At 53.9% G+C, this 20,196-nt stretch overlaps 1 protein-coding gene and 1 long non-coding RNA gene across 2 annotated transcripts in view; one reads left to right on the forward strand and one right to left on the reverse strand.

Annotated features, from left to right (window-relative positions):
- The window catches only part of LOC142924725 (uncharacterized), a 44,733-nt gene that overhangs the window by 17,564 nt on the left and 6,973 nt on the right, over nucleotides 1-20,196 (reverse strand). The gene's annotated exons all lie outside the window — the stretch shown is intronic.
- LOC142924726 (uncharacterized) lies at nucleotides 1,474-19,535 on the forward strand. The gene is made up of 2 exons (XR_012941794.1): nucleotides 1,474-1,569; nucleotides 17,282-19,535. It is a non-coding gene; the product is annotated as an uncharacterized LOC142924726 (long non-coding RNA).

Genomic DNA, 20,196 nt, shown 5'->3' on the forward strand with positions numbered 1-20,196 from the left:
CGCTACACTACAGCTCAGACACAGAGAGACACACACGCACAGACACACACAGAGAGACTCACGCACAGACACACACAAAGAGACACTCACGCACAGACACACACAGAGAGACTCACGCACAGACACACACAGAGACACTCACGCACAGACACACACAGAGAGACTCACGCACAGACACACACAGAGAGACTCACGCACAGACACACACAGAGACACTCACGCACAGACACACACAGAGAGACTCACGCACAGGCACACACAGAGACACTCACGCACAGACACACACACAGAGACACTCACGCACAGACACACACAGAGAGACTCACGCACAGACACACACAGAGAGACTCACGCACAGACACACACAGAGACACTCACGCACAGACACACACAGAGAGACACTCACGCACAGACACACACAGAGACACTCACGCACAGACACACACAGAGAGACTCACGCACAGACACACACAGAGAGACTCACGCACAGACACACACAGAGAGACACTCACGCAGATACACACACAGAGACACTCACAGACACACAGAGAGACACTCACGCACAGACACACACAGAGAGACTCACGCACAGACACACACAGAGAGAGACACTCACGCACAGACACACACAGATAGACTCACGCACAGACACACACAGAGACTCACGCACAGACACACACACAGAGAGACACTCACGCAGAGACACACAGAGACACTCACAGACACAAAGAGAGACACTCACGCACAGACACACACAGAGAGACACTCACGCACAGACACACACACAGGGACACACACAGACACACACAGAGACACACAGGGACACACACAGACACCCACAGAGAGACACTCACGCACAGACACACACAGGGACACACACAGACACACACAGAGAGACACTCACGCACAGACACACACAGGGACACACACAGACACACACAGAGAGACACTCACGCACAGACACACACAGGGACACACACAGACACACACAGAGAGACACTCACGCACAGACACACACAGGGACACACACAGACACACACAGAGAGACACTCACGCACAGACACACACAGGGACACGCACAGACACACAGAGGGAGACACTCACGCACAGACACACACAGAGACACTCACGCACAGACACACAGAGAGAGACACTCACGCACAGACACACACAGGGACACACACAGACACACACAGAGGGAGACACTCACGCACAGACACACACACAGAGAGAGAGACGAGCCCGCTGGCTCTACTGCACCGTTACCGTGATGCGCGGAGCCACGGTGAAGGAGCGGCTGCGCTGGCGGTGGCCACAGGTCCCGAGGGGCCCCCCCTGGGGGAGGGGGGCCCCTCCTTGGGGTCCAGAATCGCTCATCCCCCTCGCTGGTTCCCGGCTCGCTCCTCCTCACCCCCCCTCCTCCTCACCCACCCCCCCCCCCCAAAAAAAAACCCAGGAACCCCCCCCCCCTAAACCCGTCCCGGATAAATCGGCGACAGCTTCTATCCTCTCGGCACGGCGAGACGATGGCAGTCGAGGAGCGAAGAGGCGACGTGGAGGAGTGTCGAGGTGAGTCGATGAGAGTCTAGGACAGTCTATCTGAGTGGGAGTCGATGTTAGTCAATGAGGATCGAGGAGGATCGAGGAGAGTCTATAGGAGTCGACGACTCCTTTAGACTCTATTGACGAGAGTTGAGTGTCGGGAGAGTTGCTGAGCTCGAAAGAGTCGAGGAATGGTCGAGTCGAGGGGAGTTTGTGATTGTGTGAATGTCGAGGTGGGTCAACGGCCGTCGAGGATACTGGGTGAGAAGCGAGCGTCGGTGGAAGTCGAGGAGCGTCGATTAGACGACGTGAGCCGATACAGAGTCTGGGAGTCGATGAGAGCACGAGAGTGGAAGAGTCGAGGAGGGTCTGCGGGAGTTGATGTCCCCCCTGCGCCCCCACGAGAACCACGGTAACCCGCCCTAACACCAGACGGACTCACAAGCAGACCCGCTTGTAGCACTACTGCTGGGACCACTACTAATTATGATACCACTACTACTTCTGGAACCACTACTGCTGTTTCCACTACTACTACTGGTGCCACCACTACTACTACTATTGTTATCACTACTACTGGTACCAGCACTACTGCTGTTAACACTACTGCTGGTACCACTACTAATTCTGATACCACTATTACTACTGGTACCACTACTACTGGTACCACTACTTCTGGAACCACTACCACTACTGGTATCACTACTACTGGTGGTACCACTACTACTACTGCTATCACTACTACTGGTATCACTACTACTGCTGGTACCACTACTACTACTGGTATCACTACTACTGGTATCACTATTACTGCTGGTACCACTACGGCTGTTATCACTACTGCTGATACTGCTACTGCTGGTACTACTATTGCTAATCACACTACTGCTGCTTCTACTGCTGCCGCTCAAGACTGCTGATTCTGACACTACTGACGCTGCTGAGACTGCTGCTGCTGATGATGATACTCGTGCTCTTGCTACTGCTAATGCTGATAATACCACCACTGTTAATGCTGATACTACCACCACTGTTAATGCTGATACTACCACCACTGTTAATGCTGATACTACCACCACTGTTAATGCTGATAATACCACCACTGTTAATGCTGATACTACCACCACTGTTAATGCTGATACTACCACCACTGTTAATGCTGATACTACCACCACTGTTAATGCTGATACTACCACCACTTCTAATGCTGATGCTACCACCACTGTTAAGGCTGATACTACCACCACTGTTAATGCTGATACTACCACCACTGTTAATGCTGATACTACCACCACTTCTAATGCTGATGCTACCACCACTATATTCTTGGTTCTTTCGGTAAAGTCACGTAGAAGGGAAAAATAAAATAATAAAATGCTGATACTACCACCACTGCTAATGCTGATACTACCACCACTTCTAATGCTGATACTACCACCACTGTAAATCCTGATACTACCACCACTGTTAATGCTGATACTACCACCACTTCTAATGCTAATACTACCACTACTGTTAATGCGATTGCCGCTGTGACTCCTACTGCTGATACGACTGTGACTCCTACCACTGATACGACTGTGACTCCTACTGCTGATATGACTGTGACTCCTACTGCTGATACGACTGTGACTCCTACCGCTGATACGACTGTGACTCCTACTACTGATATGACTGTGACTCCTACTGCTGATACGACTGTGACTCCTACTGCAGATATGACTGTGACTCCTACTTCTGATACGACTGTGACTCCTACTACTGATACGACTGCGACTCCTACTGCTGATACGACTTGACTCCTACTACTGATACGACTGTGACTCCTACTGCTGATATGACTGTGACTCCTTCTGCTGATACGACTGTGACTCCTACTGCTGAGACGACTGTGACTCCTACCACTGATACGACTGTGACTCCTACTGCTGATACGACTGTGACTCCTACTACTGATACGACTGTGACTCCTACTACTGATACAACTGTGACTCCTACTACTGATACAACTGTGACTCCCACTGTTGATACGACTGTGACTCCTACTACTGATACGACTGTGACTCCTACTACTGATACGACTGTGACTCCTACTGCTGATACGACTGTGACTCCTACTACTGATACGACTGTGACTCCTACTGCTGATACGACTGTGAATCCTACTCCTGATGCGACTGTGACTCCTACTACTGATACAACTGTGACTCCTACTGCTGATACGACTGTGACTCCTACTACTGATACAACTGTGACTCCTATTCCTGATACGACTGTGACTCCTACTACTGATACGACTGTGACTCCTACTACTGATACGACTGTGACTCCTACTACCGATACGACTGTGACTCCTACTGCTGATACGACTGTGACTCCTACTGCTGATACGACTGTGACTCCTACTACTGATACGACTGTGACTCTTACTGCTGATACGACTGTGACTCCTACTACTGATACGACTGTGACTCCTACTGCTGATACGACTGTGACTCCTACTACCGATACGACTGTGACTCCTACTGCTGATACGACTGTGACTCCTACTGCTGATACGACTGTGACTCCTACCGCTGATGCGACTGTGACTCCTACTACTGATACAACTGTGACTCCTACTACTGATACGACTGTGACTCCTACTACTGATACGACTGTGACTCCTACTGCTGATACGACTGTGAATCCTACTCCTGATACGACTGTGACTCCTACTGCTGATACGACTGCGACTCCTACTGCTGATACGACTGTGACTCCTACCGCTGATACGACTGTGACTCCTACTACTGATACGACTGTGACTCCTACTCCTGATACGACTGTGACTCCTACTACTGATACGACTGTGACTCCTACTGCTGATACGACTGTGACTCCTACTACTGATATGACTGTGACTCCTACTGCTGATACGACTGTGAATCCTACTCCTGATGCGACTGTGACTCCTACTACTGATACGACTGTGACTCCTACTGCTGATACGACTGTGACTCCTACTACCGATACGACTGTGACTCCTACTGCTGATACGACTGTGACTCCTACCGCTGATACGACTGTGACTCCTACCGCTGATGCGACTGTGACTCCCACTACTGATACAACTGTGACTCCTACTACTGATACGACTGTGACTCCTACCACCGATACAACTGTGACTCCTACTGCTGATACGACTGTGAATCCTACTCCTGATACGACTGTGACTCCTACTGCCGATACGACTGTGACTCCTACTGCTGATACGGACTGTGACTCCTACCGCTGATACGACTGTGACTCCTACTACTGATACGACTGTGACTCCTACTCCTGATACGACTGTGACTCCTACTACTGATACGACTGTGACTCCTACTGCTGATACGACTGTGAATCCCACTCCTGATGCGACTGTGACTCCTACTACTGATACGACTGTGACTCCTACTGCTGATACGACTGTGACTCCTACTACCGATACGACTGATGCTATTGCTACTGAGAGGAGTTGTGCGGTCGAAGACGGGGTCACCGCTGGTGGTGGTCACTGTGACGAGGTGAGTTTGATGAAGAGGCGTGAGAGAGAGGTCGATGCGTGAGAGAGAGGTCGATGCATGAGTGAGAGGTCGATGCATGAGAGAGAGGTCGATGCATGAGAGAGAGGTCGATGCATGAGAGAGAGGTCGATGCATGAGAGAGAGGTCGATGCATGAGAGAGAGGTCGATGCATGAGAGAGAGGTCGATGCGTGAGAGAGAGGTCGATGCATGAGAGAGAGGTCGATGCATGAGCTCCGTAGAGATGTCTGAAGGCGAAACGACAACTCATCCCGCACCAGGACGTGAGCGGGAAGACTCTGCCCTGTCAAGAGCGGCGGCGAGAGGCAGGCGAGGACTGCCGGGAGGGGAGAGACTCTCGGGAACAGACAGAAGCAGCAGAAGCAGCAGAAGTCGAAGGAAGCCGTCCCGGTTCGCGCTCCGGCCCGGGTTGTCCCCCTCGAGGTTCAGGGAAGATTGCCGAGGAGCGATTCTCGCAGAAGCCTCCTCCTCCTCCTCCCCCTCCCCTCCCCACCTCCTCCCCCCTCCTCCTCCTCCTCCTCCTCCTCCCCCCTCCTCCTGCACCCTCCCTCCCCTCCTCCCCCTCCTCCTCCTCCCCCTCCTCCTCCTCCCCCTCCCACCTCCTCCTCCTCCCCCCTCCTCCCCCTCCCTCTTCCTCCCCCTCCTCCTCTTCCCCCTCCTCCCCCCTCCCTCTTCCTCCTCCTCTTCCTCTTCCCCCTCCTCCTCCTCCTCTTCCTCCCCCTCCTCCTCTTCCCCCTCCTCCCCATCCTCGCACTGGGGCGGGGAGAACGGGGGAGGGGGGGGGAGCCAGAGGGGTGGTGGTGGTGGTTGTGGTTGTGGTGGTTGTGGTGGTGGCTGTGGGAGTGTTACCCCTGTCCGGGGCTGACAGGAAACAGGCCACTTCCAAGTGACAGGACGCGGCGTGGGGGGGGCACAAAAAAGTGGAGAGGGGCGGCGTAGGGGCAGTGGAGGGGGAGGAAGGTGGGTGGGGACGGTGAGGGGGGGTGGGGACGGTGAGGGGGGGTGGGGACGGTGAGGGGGGGTGGGGACGGGTGGGGGGGGGTGGGGAGGGTGAGGGGGGGACGGTGAGGGGGGGTGGGGACGGTGAGGGGGGGGGTGGGGAGGGTGACAGGGGTGAGAGGGGTGAGGGGAGGTGAGGGGGGGTGAGGGGGGTGAGAGGGGTGAGGGGGGGTGAGAGGGGGTGAGGGGGGTGAGGGGGGGTGAGAGGGGTGATGGGGGGGTGAGGGGGGTGAGAGAGGGGTGAGAGGGGTGAGGGGGGGTGAGGGGGGGTGAGAGGGGTGAGGGGGGGAAGGGGGGTGAGGGGTGCCGGACGGGCAACTCTGTCATGGACAGTGCTGTGGGGAGAGGGCCAATTCCGATTGGCCTCTACCCTCATGGCGTCTGTGACCACCACAGTGGCTAAACGGGGGCTCTGGACGGGTGCGAGTGACTGGTAACCCCTCCACTTTCAAAAAAATTACCACGAAACCACGACTTAAATATATAACTAATAAGCTTGTGCCGGAGGCCCCGGGGGGACAGGCGTCTATGATGTCTCCTGGCCAAACCCCAATTGGCGGAGCCAGGAGATTGAATCTCTACCCTCGGGGCTCCTCCAGAAACAACGAAAAGCCACTTCGTGTGGCCACGTGGAATGTTCGAACGCTCACTGCGGAGGAGAGGCTGCCACTCCTCTGTCGGGAGGCTGGACCGGTACCGCCTGTATCTCTGTGGCATTCAGGAGGTCCGGTGGACCGGTTCTGGCTCCTGCCACCATGAGGGGTGGACAGTCCTCTACTCAGGGCAGCAAACTGCCAAACAACAGAATGTGGCTCTTTCTTTTGAACAAAAGAATGAAGGGTACGTGGGAGCGTGGCGGTGAGGATGTGGGAAGCTGTAAGCCCCAGGCTACTTTGGGCTCGCCTTCCCCATCAACCGGAGGCGAGGAGTGGTGGTCGTGGTTACTTATGCCCCACCGAAGACAAACATCCGTGGAGGGATGCAGGCAAAGCCGATGTGTCAGATGTCTTCTATGACCTCCTGTCACAGGTGCTGTCTAAAGTGGCCCCTCGGGATAGAGTCATCTTGTTTGGTGACTTCAATGCCCGAGTTGGTCATGATGCTGGCACCTGGTCTGGAGTGATTGAAGCACATGGGCCAGATCAGCTCAATAACAACGGTAGGAGGCTGCTAGATTTTTGTGCAGCCCATGGGCTTGTAATTACCAACACGCTGTTCCGGCATCGGCACATCCACACAACATTATGGATGCATGCCGGGTCCAAGCATGAACATCTGCTGGACTACATAGTGACGGACCAGCGGATGCGAGCCCATGTCCTTGACACTAGGACCTACCGTGGAGCTGATCTGCCCTGTAAGATGCACCTGCCATTCGTCCACTCCGGTGGTGGGTGTACACCCAGGACCCCATTCCAACCTAAAGTGGCCTGGTCTCAGTTAGCTGATGAAAGTTGCAAGCAAGAATTTCATCATCGCTTGCGGCTGGGGTTGGCATCGTCCCTACTCCTCCTGATGTCGAGGGTAAATGGGCGAGGTTTAGGACTGTGACTCATGCAGCTGCAATGGCTGCTTTGGGTACGCGGTCCAGACCTCCCCAGAGACCCTGGCTGACAGAGGAGGTGTTCGGGGATAGCTGGAAAAAGCGACAGGCCCACTGTCATCGGCTACAGAATCCCACATCAGAGAATGAGAAGGCTTACTGCAGCCTTCGCTCAGAGGTTCAGAGAGCCGTGAGGCTCTGAGAGGATGGGTGGTGGTCGCGGGTTGCTGAGGAGATGGAGTCTGCCTCAGTGGCCCGTGATCACAAGTCTATATTTAACTCCATCAAAAAAGTAACCTGCAGCGCCCACACCTATTACCATCATTAGGGGAAAAAATGGTGTTCCAATCTCCGACTCCCAGGAACAGGTTTGCAGATTTACTGACCATTTCTGTGAGGTCCTGGGGGAGGGGAAACCCCTCAGCCAGGAAAAACATCGTGGCACAAAGTGAGGATGACCCTGCTGAGGCTGCGGTGCCTCAAATATTGGAAGAAGTCACCCCTGTGAGTGGCTGGCTGAGGTGCCATCTGTTGAGGAAGTACTGAAGGCGATCCGGAGTCTGAGACCAGGAAAAGCACCGGGCAGAGATGATCTCCCAAGCGAAAATGCTGAGGGAGGGTGGCGTTTGTGCACAGACTGCCCTATATGACATCATAACAAAAGTCTGGACCACTGGACGGGTTCTGCAGGATTGGAAGGATGCCCTGGTGGTCCCCCTCTTTAAGAAGGGGGGACCGCACAGACTGTAACAACTACAGGGGCATCTCACTCCTCAGTGTGCCGGGAAAGGTCCTGGCAGGGATTATTCAGCATCGCCTTGCCAGGCACGCTGAGGAGAGGCTTGCGGAGCCCCAATGCGGTTTCAGGAAAGGGCGGTCCTGCACAGATGCCATATGTTTTGGCCGTCTGCTACAGCAGAGGTGTAGGGAATTCCAGCAAAACCTACATCTCTGCTTTATTAACCTGGTCAAGGCCTATGATACCATCAGTAGGTCTGGGCTCTGGGTTGTTCTTCGTGCTTTTGGAGTCCCTGACCCCCTGCTCACGATCATTAAGGACCTTCATGATGGTGAGCGGGCCCGGGAAAAACTACGTGGCCGGGAGTCAGAGCCATTCGCTGTACACCTTGGGGTGCGACAGGGATGTCCTCTGACTCCCACATTATTTAACATCTATTTTGACCACGTAGTTCGTGAAGCCTTCAATAGCTGTACCGGGGGAATCTCCATTTGGTACAGATATAATGGGAGGCTGATGGATGCCCAGATGCGGTCAAGGGATGGCTCCCTATTACTCAACCACGTTATGTATGCCAATGATTTGGTAATAGCTGCTCATTCAGAGGAGGAGTTGGAGACGCTTCTGCTGAGACTGGAGCGTGTCACTAAGAGATGGGGCCTTACCATCAGCCCCAACAAAACTAAGCACCTGCCTGGGTATTTTGTACCATTGGACACTCAACCCCCACAACTCCCAATCGGTGATGGGGCAGTTGTAGAGAGAGTGGAGAGTTTCCCATACCTGGGCAGTGTGCTTATGACCGGCTCCAGTTTAACAGCAGAGGTCTCACTCCGAATCAGTCGAGCGGCAATATCTTTTCATCGGTTGCGCAACGCTGTGTGGAAGCTACCTGGTCTGTCGCTCCGCACTAAGCTTCAGGTCTAATTGGCCACTGTCATTCCCTCCCTTCTCTACGCTTGCGAAACGTGGACCCCCTTTATGGAACATCTTCGCCGGTTAGAAACATATAGGCTAGCCTGCCTACGATCCATCCTGGGCTTAACCAGGCTGGATTGTGTGAGGAGCTCACAAATCCTTGAAAGATCTGGGCAAGGTCCCATCGGTGAGCTCCTCTGGCAGGCAAGGCTGCGGCTGGGTCATGTAGCCCGCATGCCCAGCCACCGCATGCCGAAACAGCTTTTGTTCGGCCGGATCGAGAGGGCTAAGCGGGTGCGGCACGGGCTAGAGAAGAGATGGAGTGATGTGGCACAGGAGGACGTGGAGCTAAGTGGACTTGCCGATGACTGGTACCAGCGGTGTCAAGATCGGCCTCTGTGGAGGAGGCTCGTGAAGGACGCTACTGGGCAGTTGGAGGTAGTCGCCCTCCAACAACAACGGAGGGCGGAGGAGCGACGCTCATAACAACGAGCGGAGCGCCGGGTGGCTAAAGCACAGCAGGTTGGCACAGTAGGGGGCACAGGTGGTGCATCAGCCAGTCATCTCAGTCAGTCGACCCGTGGCACCTGGGTCTGTCCCGTGACCTGCTGCCAGCGGGCGTTCGACACCTCACGTGGCCTCAGGTGCACATAGCCTGGTACAAGCGCCGTGGTGACGTCACCGCCACTTAGTGGCGAATGGCGGTTGTTGTTGTTGTGAGGGGGGTGAGCCACCGCCACCGAGGGTTGTGATGTGTGAGGGTTGTCACTGTGAGGGTTGTGACTGTGAGGGTTGTGACTGTGAGGGTTGTCACTGTGTGAGGGTTGTGACTGTGTGAGGGTTGTGACTGTGTGAGGGTTTTGACTGTGTAAGGGTTGTCACTGTGAGGGTTGTGACTGTGTGAGGGTTGTGACTGTGAGGGTTGTGACTGTGAGGGTTGTGACTGTGAGGGTTGTGACTGTGAGGGTTGTGACTGTGTGAGGGTTGTCACTGTGTAAGGGTTGTGACTGTGTGAGGGTTGTGACTGTGTGAGGGTTGTCACTGTGTAAGGGTTGTGACTGTGTGAGGGTTGTCACTGTGTGAGGGTTGTGACTGTGTGAGGGTTGTGACTGTGAGGGTTGTGACTGTGAGGGTTGTCACTGTGAGGGTTGTCACTGTGTGAGGGTTGTCACTGTGTGAGGATTGTGACTGTGAGGGTTGTGACTGAGGGTTGTGACTGTGTGAGGGTTGTGACTGTGTGAGGGTTGTTACTGTGAGGGTTGTGACTGTGTGAGGGTTGTGACTGTGAGGGTTGTGACTGTGTGAGGGTTGTGACTGTGTGAGGGTTGTCACTGTGTGAGGGTTGTCACTGTGTGAGGGTTGTGACTGTGTAAGGGTTGTGACTGTGTGAGGGTTGTCACTGTGTGAGGGTTGTGACTGTGAGGGTTGTGACTGTGAGGGTTGTGACTGTGTGAGGGTTGTCACTGTGTGAGGGTTGTCACTGTGAGGGTTGTGACTGTGAGGGTTGTGACTGTGTGAGGGTTGTGACTGTGTGAGGGTTGTCACTGTGAGGGTTGTCACTGTGAGGGTTGTGACTGTGAGGGTTGTGACTGTGAGGGTTGTGACTGTGTGACGGTTGTGACTGTGTGAGGGTTGTCACTGTGAGGGTTGTGACTGTGTGAGGGTTGTGACTGTGTGAGGGTTGTCAATGTGTGAGGGTTGTGACTGTGAGGGTTGTGACTGTGAGGGTTGTCACTGTGTGAGGGTTGTCACTGTGTGAGGGTTGTGACTGTGAGGGTTGTCAATGTGTGAGGGTTGTGACTGTGTGAGGGTTGTCACTGTGTGAGGGTTGTGACTGTGAGGGTTGTGACTGTGAGGGTTGTGACTGTGTGAGGGTTGTGACTGTGTGAGGGTTTTGACTGTGTAATGGTTGTGACTGCGTGAGGGTTGTCACTGTGAGGGTTGTGACTGTGAGGGTTGTGACTGTGAGGGTTGTCACTGTGTGAGGGTTGTCACTGTGTGAGGGTTGTGACTGTGAGGGTTGTGACTGAGGGTTGTGACTGTGTGAGGGTTGTGACTGTGTGAGGGTTGTCACTGTGAGGGTTGTGACTGTGAGGGTTGTGACTGTGAGGATTGTCACTGTGAGGGTTGTGACTGTGAGGGTTGTGACTGTGTGAGGGTTGTGACTGTGTGAGGGTTGTGACTGTGTGAGGGTTGTGACTGTGTAAGGGTTGTGACTGTGTGAGGGTTGTCACTGTGTGAGGGTTGTGACTGTGAGGGTTGTGACTGTGTGAGGGTTGTCACTGTGTGAGGGTTGTGACTGTGTGAGGGTTGTGACTGTGTGAGGGTTGTCACTGTGTGAGGGTTGTCACTGTGAGGGTTGTGACTGTGAGGGTTGTGACTGTGTGAGGGTTGTGACTGTGTAATGGTTGTGACTGTGTGAGGGTTGTGACTGTGTGAGGGTTGTCACTGTGTAAGGGTTGTGACTGTGTGAGGGTTGTCACTGTGTGAGGGTTGTGACTGTGAGGGTTGTCACTGTGTGAGGGTTGTGACTGTGTGAGGTTTGTGACTGTGAGTGTTGTGACGGTGTGAGGGTTGTCACTGTGTGAGGGTTGTCACTGTGAGGGTTGTGACTGTGAGGGTTGTGACTGTGAGGGTTGTGACTGTGTGAGGGTTGTGACTGTGTGAGGGTTGTCACTGTGAGGGTTGTGACTGTGTAATGGTTGTGACTGTGAGGGTTGTGACTGTGAGGGTTGTCACTGTGTGAGGGTTGTCACTGTGTGTGGGTTGTGACTGTGAGGGTTGTCACTGTGAGGGTTGTGACTGTGTGAGGGTTGTGACTGTGTGAGGGTTGTGACTGTGAGGGTTGTGACTGTGAGGGTTGTCACTGTGTGAGGGTTGTGACTGTGTGAGGGTTGTGACTGTGAGGGTTGTCACTGTGTGAGGGTTGTGACTGTGTAATGGTTGTGACTGCGTGAGGGTTGTCACTGTGAGGGTTGTGACTGTGAGGGTTGTGACTGTGAGGGTTGTGACTGTGAGGGTTGTGACTGTGAGGGTTGTGACTGTGAGGGTTGTCACTGTGTGAGGGTTGTCACTGTGTAAAGGTTGTCACTGTGAGGGTTGTGACTGTGTGAGGGTTGTGACTGTGAGGGTTGTCACTGTGTGAGGGTTGTCACTGTGTGAGGGTTGTGACTGTGAGGGTTGTCACTGTGAGGGTTGTGACTGTGTGAGGGTTGTGACTGTGTGAGGGTTGTCACTGTGTGAGGGTTGTGACTGTGAGGGTTGTGACTGTGTGAGGGTTGTGACTGTGAGGGTTGTGACTGTGAGGGTTGTGACTGTGAGGGTTGTGACTGTGTGAGGGTTGTCACTGTGAGGGTTGTGACTGTGTAATGGTTGTGACTGTGAGGGTTGTGACTGTGAGGGTTGTCACTGTGTGAGGGTTGTCACTGTGTGAGGGTTGTGACTGTGAGGGTTGTCACTGTGAGGTTTGTGACTGTGTGAGGGTTGTGACTGTGTGAGGGTTGTGACTGTGAGGGTTGTGACTGTGAGGGTTGTCACTGTGTGAGGGTTGTGACTGTGTGAGGGTTGTGACTGTGAGGGTTGTCACTGTGTGAGGGTTGTGACTGTGAGGGTTGTGACTGTGTAATGGTTGTGACTGTGAGGGTTGTGACTGTGAGGGTTGTGACTGTGAGGGTTGTGACTGTGTGAGGGTTGTCACTGTGTGAGGGTTGTGACTGTGAGGGTTGTGACTGTGAGGGTTGTGACTGTGTGAGGGTTGTGACTGTGTGAGGGTTGTCACTGTGAGGGTTGTCACTGTGTGAGGGTTGTGACTGTGAGGGTTGTGACTGTGAGGGTTGTCACTGTGTGAGGGTTGTGACTGTGTGAGGGTTGTGACTGTGAGGGTTGTCACTGTGTGAGGGTTGTCACTGTGAGGGTTGTCACTGTGAGGGTTGTGACTGTGAGGGTTGTGACTGTGTGAGGGTTGTGACTGTGAGGGTTGTGACTGTGAGGGTTGTCACTGTGTGAGGGTTGTCACTGTGTGAGGGTTGTGACTGTGAGGGTTGTCACTGTGAGGGTTGTGACTGTGAGGGTTGTGACTGTGAGGGTTGTCACTGTGTGAGGGTTGTGACTGTGAGGGTTGTGACTGTGAGGGTTGTGACTGTGTGAGGGTTGTGACTGTGAGGGTTGTGACTGTGAGGGTTGTCACTGTGTGAGGGTTGTCACTGTGAGGGTTGTGACTGTGAGGGTTGTGACTGTGTGAGGGTTGTGACTGTGAGGGTTGTCACTGTGAGGGTTGTGACTGTGAGGGTTGTGACTGTGAGGGTTGTGACTGTGTGAGGGTTGTGACTGTGAGGGTTGTGACTGTGAGGGTTGTGACTGTGTAATGGTTGTGACTGCGTGAGGGTTGTCACTGTGTGAGGGTTGTCACTGTGTGAGGGTTGTCACTGTGTGAGGGTTGTGACTGTGAGGGTTGTCACTGTGAGGGTTGTGACTGTGAGGGTTGTGACTGTGAGGGTTGTGACTGTGTGAGGGTTGTGACTGTGAGGGTTGTGACTGTGAGGGTTGTGACTGTGTAATGGTTGTGACTGCGTGAGGGTTGTCACTGTGTAAGTGTTGTCACTGTGAGGGTTGTGACTGTGTGAGGGTTGTGACTGTGAGGGTTGTGACTGTGAGGGTTGTGACTGTGTGAGGGTTGTCACTGTGTGAGGGTTGTGACTGTGTGAGGGTTGTGACTGTGTGAGCGTTGTGACTGTGTGAGGGTTGTCACTGTGTGAGGGTTGTGACTGTGAGGGTTGTGACTGTGTGAGGGTTGTGACTGTGAGGGTTGTGACTGTGAGGGTTGTGACTGTGAGGGTTGTGACTGTGTGAGGGTTGTCACTGTGAGGGTTGTGACTGTGTGAGGGTTGTGACTGTGAGGGTTGTGACTGTGTGAGGGTTGTGACTGTGTGAGGGTTGTGACTGTGTGAGGGTTGTCACTGTGAGGGTTGTGACTGTGTAATGGTTGCGACTGTGAGGGTTGTGACTGTGTGAGGGTTGTGACTGTGAGGGTTGTGACTGTGAGGGTTGTGACTGTGAGGGTTGTGACTGTGTGAGGGTTGTGACTGTGTGAGGGTTGTGACTGTGAGGGTTGTGACTGTGAGGGTTGTCACTGTGTGAGGGTTGTGACTGTGTGAGGGTTGTGACTGTGAGGGTTGTGACTGTGAGGGTTGTGACTGTGTGAGGGTTGTGACTGTGAGGGTTGTCACTGTGTGAGGGTTGTGACTGTGAGGGTTGTGACTGTGTAATGGTTGTGACTGTGAGGGTTGTGACTGTGAGGGTTGTGACTGTGAGGGTTGTGACTGTGTGAGGGTTGTCACTGTGTGAGGGTTGTGACTGTGAGGGTTGTGACTGTGAGGGTTGTGACTGTGAGGGTTGTGACTGTGAGGGTTGTCACTGTGTGAGGGTTGTGACTGTGTAATGGTTGTGACTGCGTGAGGGTTGTGATTCGCCCCCCCCTCACCTTCTCCCCCCTCCCTCCCCCACCTGAGCTCCACTCACGCCATGGCGACTCCGACTTTGGAGCTAATTGCGAACCCGCGCGGTGGCGGAGAGAGCGAGCGAGGAGGTCACTCAGCTGACTCAGGCCACTCGCTGTGCGAGTGCGCGAGAGAGTGGGGGGGGGGAGAGGGGGGGAGGAGTTCTCCCGTGTGCGAATTTGGCACGAGTGGAGTGGGCACACTTAGCCAAGCCCCCTGGTGTGTGTGGGGGGTGTGTGGGTGTGGTAAGGTGTGGGGGTATGGTAGGGTGGTGTACACGTGTGTGAGTGGTGTGTGTGTGTGATAGAGTGGTGTGTGCGTGGTGTGTGTGTGTGGTAGGGTCAAGGGTGTGTGATAGAGTGGTGTGTGCGTGGTGTGTGTGTGTGGTAGGATCAAAGGTGTGTGTGATAGAGTGATGTGTGTGTGGTGTGTGTGTGTTAGGGTCAAGGGTGTGTGTGTGTGATAGAGTGGTGTGTGCGTGGTGTGTGTGTGATAGAGTGGTGTGTGCGTGGTGTGTGTGTGATAGAGTGGTGTGTGCGTGGTATGGTTGTGTGTGAGTGGTAGACTGGTGTGAGTGGTGTGTGTGGTAGGGTCAAGGGTGTGTGTGTGTGTGGTATGGTTGTGTGTGAGTGGTAGACTGGTGTGAGTGGTGTGTGAGTGGATTGGTGAGGAGTGTGTGTGTGGTAGAGTGGAGAATGTGTTGACTATAGCCGTTAGCGCGCTGTGCTACGAACCGGCGACCGGAGTTCGATTCCCGCTCACGGCGAACACCAGTGACGATTATCTGAACCGGTTCTGGGTCTCCTCTAAGTCGACTCAGCCTCAATGAGTACCTGGTGCGGTGTCTAAACATGGCCACCCCCTGGTGTGCCGTTCTGGCACACGAGGGGGTGGGTGGCACTTGCCCTCACAGTCTAATAAGGCTACACTTGGGGCTTTTGCTTTTTTGTTTTCAGAGGTGTGGAGGTTGTGATTTTGGGTGTACGTGGGGTCTGCCTTTGTGTAGTGACGGCTGCGTGTATGGTATTGATGCATCTGGTTGTGTGTGTGTGCTCAATGCTGTGTGTGTGGTATTGATGCATCTGGTTGTGTGTGTGTGCTCAATGCTGTGTGTGTGGTATTGATGCATCTGGTTGTGTGTGTGTGCTCAATGCTGTGTGTGTGGTATTGATGCATCTGGCTGTGTGTGTGTGCTCAATGCTGTGTGTGGTATTGGCTCTATATCTGTGGGTGGCAATGGGTAATGGGAGAGGTTGCGTAGTGGTTAGCTAACAACAAAAAACAGGCGACTCGAGTTCAAATCCCTCCCACGGCCAACATCATTGACGAGCATCTGAATCGGTCGTGGGCCTCCCCTAAGTCGACTCAGCCTTAAATGAGCACAGTATCTGGTGCATTTACATTATTTAGATTATTTTGCTGCTATATATTTATGCACGATAGGCCACTTTGTTGAGCTATCATTTATGGCCAGGTCGCTTCTGAAGACTACGTTAATAGTTCAGTGGGCTTTACCTGGTAAGGTAAAAAAAATAGTTTAGTTTTATTTGTATATTTGCAAGTGATGTGTTGACCATTTTATACGTTGTATTCCTATCGTGTTTTGGTACTGTTGTTGTAACGTTCTGACCCGCCCCGACTGGACATCTGTGCAAAAGAGCTTCGTAGCTCATCAGATTTCTCCTCCAGTATAAATAAATATTCAGATTCTGAAACATCCACAAATGGAGAGACAAAGGCGGTGGAGCCTGGTGCTGGCCAGCCACTCTCGCGCGTCGTCGTGCCGGCCTTCATAGGTGCTGCTACTCGCTAACAGCACTTGCCCCAAAATCTGTTGAGGCTGTACGGGGGATCTTTGCCTTTGTGTGCGTGTGGTGTAATGTCCACACAGGCAGCTGGGTGTGTCGGTGGTATTGTGCAACATACCTGTGTTGTGCTGCTACTCGTCTGCAAGCACGCGAACGGAGAGGGTTCTCTGGGTAGGTGTGTGTCTGTGCGGCCTTCGTAAGTGCTCGCTAACAGCACTTTGCCCCAACAGTCTCTTAAGGCTGTACGGGGGATCTTTGTTTTTGTTTATTTCTGTGTGTATAAGTGTCTATGTGTCGCCAGTCATCTCAGTCAGTCAACCCATGGCACCGGGGTCTGTCCCGTGACCTCCTGCCAGCGAACCTTTGACACTTCAAGTGGCCTCAAAGTGCACCTAGCCTGGCACAGGCGCCGTTGTGACGTCACCGCCACTCAGGCCAACACCAGTGACGATTATCTAAACCGGCCCCGGGCCTCCCCTAGGTCGATTCAGCCTTATATAAATAGCTGGTGCCGTCTGTAAACATCGCCACTGGGGAGACAAAGGCGGTCGGGCGTGGTGTTGGCCACTCACGCCCTCGTGTACCGTGCTGGTCTTCGTAGCTGGTCGCTAACAGCACTTGTCCCAAAAGTGTTTTGAGGCTAAAAGAGGAATATTTGTCTTTGTGCAGATGGCTGTGGAGGAGGAGGCTCGTGAAGGACGCCACTGGGCAGTTGGAGGCAGTCGCCCTCCAACAACAGCGGAGGGCAGAGGAGCGACGCTCACAACAACGAGCGGAGCACCGGGAGGCTAAAACGCAGCGAGTTGGCACATTGCGGAGCACAGCTGGTGGTGCGTCTGCCAGTCATCTCAGTCGGTCAACCCATGGCACTTGGATCTGTCCCGTGACCTCCTGCCAGCGAGCCTTCCACACTTCACAAAGTGCACCTAGCCTGGCACAAGCGCCGTGGTGACGACACCGCCACATAGTGGCGAACGGCCGATGTCTGTTTGCGTGTCTCTTCGTGTGTCTCTGCTTATGTCTCTATGTGTGTTCGTGCAGATGTGTTATATGTGTGTGTGCTAATGTGTGCACGCTATTTGTACGTACTGTACTGAATATGCCTGTCTTTGTCTATGTCCACGTGTGTTTACTTGGCTATATGCGAGTCTTTTTGCTTATGTGCGTGCGACTGTGCGTGGTTCTGTGTGTTTATGTGTACGTGTTTATAAAGGCTATAGATGGATCTTTGTATGTATATGTGTGCCTATGCGTGTCTTTGTTTTTTTAGGGGGGGGGGGGGCGGTGGCGCAGTGGTTAGCGCACTTTTGGCTGCACCCCATCGCCCCCCCGCCTCGTGAACCCTGCCAGCCTTCATAGGTGCTCGCTAACAGCACTTGCCCCAATCGTCTGTAAAGGCTATACGGGGGGCCTTTGTCATAGACTGTGTATAAGTGTTTATGGATATTCATCATAGGTCCTCGGTAAAAGCACTTTCCCCCAACAGCCGGTGGAGGCTATACGGGTGATCTTGTTCTTTGTGTAAGTGTGCGAACCCAAATCCCCGTGTGTGTTTGTTCATCTCAGTCGGCCAACCCATCGCACCTGGGTCTGTCCCGTGTCCTCCTGCTAGCGAGCCTTCGATACTGCACGTGACCTCAACACGCACCTAGCCTGGCACAACCGCCGTGGCGACGTCACCGCCACTTAGTGGCCAACGGCGGTTGTTGTTGTTGTTGTGTCTGTATGTGTCAGAGTGTGCGTGAGTGCGCGTGTGAATGTTTTTGCACTCCCCCCCATCAGCCTGTGAAGGCTATACGGGGGATCTTTGTCATTGTGTCTGTGTGTGTTTGTTTGGGTTCGTCACAACAAGCCCTCGTGCCCATACCCAACCCCTTCCCTCCCTCTTGCTTGCTACCCACTCTCCCCGGGCAGCGGCAATCCTAGCAAAGGCGACTTCGCTAATGACTTCCAGATGCTGGCTTACAGTGCGCGCAGACCGGCTCGTGGTGGGGGCCGGGGTAAGGTGGGGGGGTCGAGGACGTGGCCGGGGTGGTGAGGAATGGCTGCTGGAGGTAGTGGAGTAAAGGAGAGGGCAGGATCTAAAAGATGGGCATACAGTAGTGTACAAGGCAACACCAACGCCTCGGGAACGCACCAATCGCCGAGACTGAAATACCAGAGCGCCGTCATTTGTTAAAAGCAGTCGCTGAGCACGGGCCAGCAACAATCCGCACTGCCAAAGTTGCAATATATATAGGTCTCTTGACTTGAGCAATGTTATTATTGTTACAAGAGGGTTGTGTGGGAAATATCCGATGATGATGATGACGAGAGGAGGCAATTCCAACGTGGAACAGTGCGAGGGGACGAAGCGAGACAGATAAATGTTGTGACCTGCAGTGAGTGGGTGGGTGAGTAGGTGAGTGAGTTGGTGAGTGGGTGAGCAGGTGAGTGGGCGGTTAAGCGAGTGGTGAGTGAGCGGGTGAGTGACTTAGTGGATGTGTGTGTTGTTGTGGCGAGACACGCTTTGTGGATGAGATGAAACGGTCAGACTCGTTGACCGAGTTCTCAACGTAGGTGCAGGAAGTTCAGAGGGAACAGTGATTATGAAGTAGCGAAATGAGAGTGACGAGGAGGTGCCAGACGGCCGGTGAGTGAACGAGTGACTGCCGTGGAACTCTCTCGTCGTAGCCACAGAGAAGCCGAGCTCCGTTGTGTATCGCTACGAATGACCAAGCAAACGCCTTGGGTCGCCCGCCTGTGGCTTTCCACGCCGGCAAATGATGACGAGCAGCAAAACAACCCGTGAACAACACTGCGTGACCATCGGAAGAACACACGAAAGAAGGTGAAAGGGTTTTGGCCAAATCGCCGTGCTTGCTGAGCGACACGGCTCCACCGTAAATAAATATCGCCAATGAATAAAAACCATACACACGCATCGCCGATTCTGCCATCTCTTTTCCAACCACGCGCTTTGTCCCCGCAAAGGGGAACCCCTCTGATCACTCCCCCGGTTTCCAGAACGGGGTTATAGGCTCCGTAACAGCAACGCGACTTTATTCTGAGTCCCTCTGCGATTGCTTCATCCGTGGTGAGAGTGTGCCCTGACTCCCGCGTTGCCCCAGGCCGACGCGCAAAGCCACAGCCCACCACGCTCAGAGCCCACCACGCTCACAGCCCACAACGCCCACAGACCATCACGCTCACAGCCCACCACGCTCACAACCCACCACGCTCACAGCCCACAACGCTCACAACCCACGACGCTCACAGTCCACCACGCTCACAGCCCACGACGCTCACAATCCACCACGCTCACAGCCCACCACGCTCACAGCCCACAACGCTCACAACCCACGACGCTCACAGTCCACCACGCTCACAGCCCACGACGCTCACAATCCACCACGCTCACAGCCCACCACGCTCACAGCCCACGACGCTCACAGCCCACCACGCTCACAGCCCACCACACTCACAGTCCACAACGCTCGCAGCGCACCACGCTCACAGCCCATAAAGCCACAGTCCACCACGCTCACAGTCCACAACGCTCACAGCCCACCAAGCCACAGTCCACCACGCTCACAGTCCACCAC

Source organism: Petromyzon marinus, chromosome 16 (genome assembly GCF_048934315.1).
Source record: "Petromyzon marinus isolate PM22_M1 ecotype Great Lakes invasive population chromosome 16, UKy_Petmar_22M1.pri1.0, whole genome shotgun sequence".
NCBI classification, from domain to species: domain Eukaryota; kingdom Metazoa; phylum Chordata; class Hyperoartia; order Petromyzontiformes; family Petromyzontidae; genus Petromyzon; species Petromyzon marinus.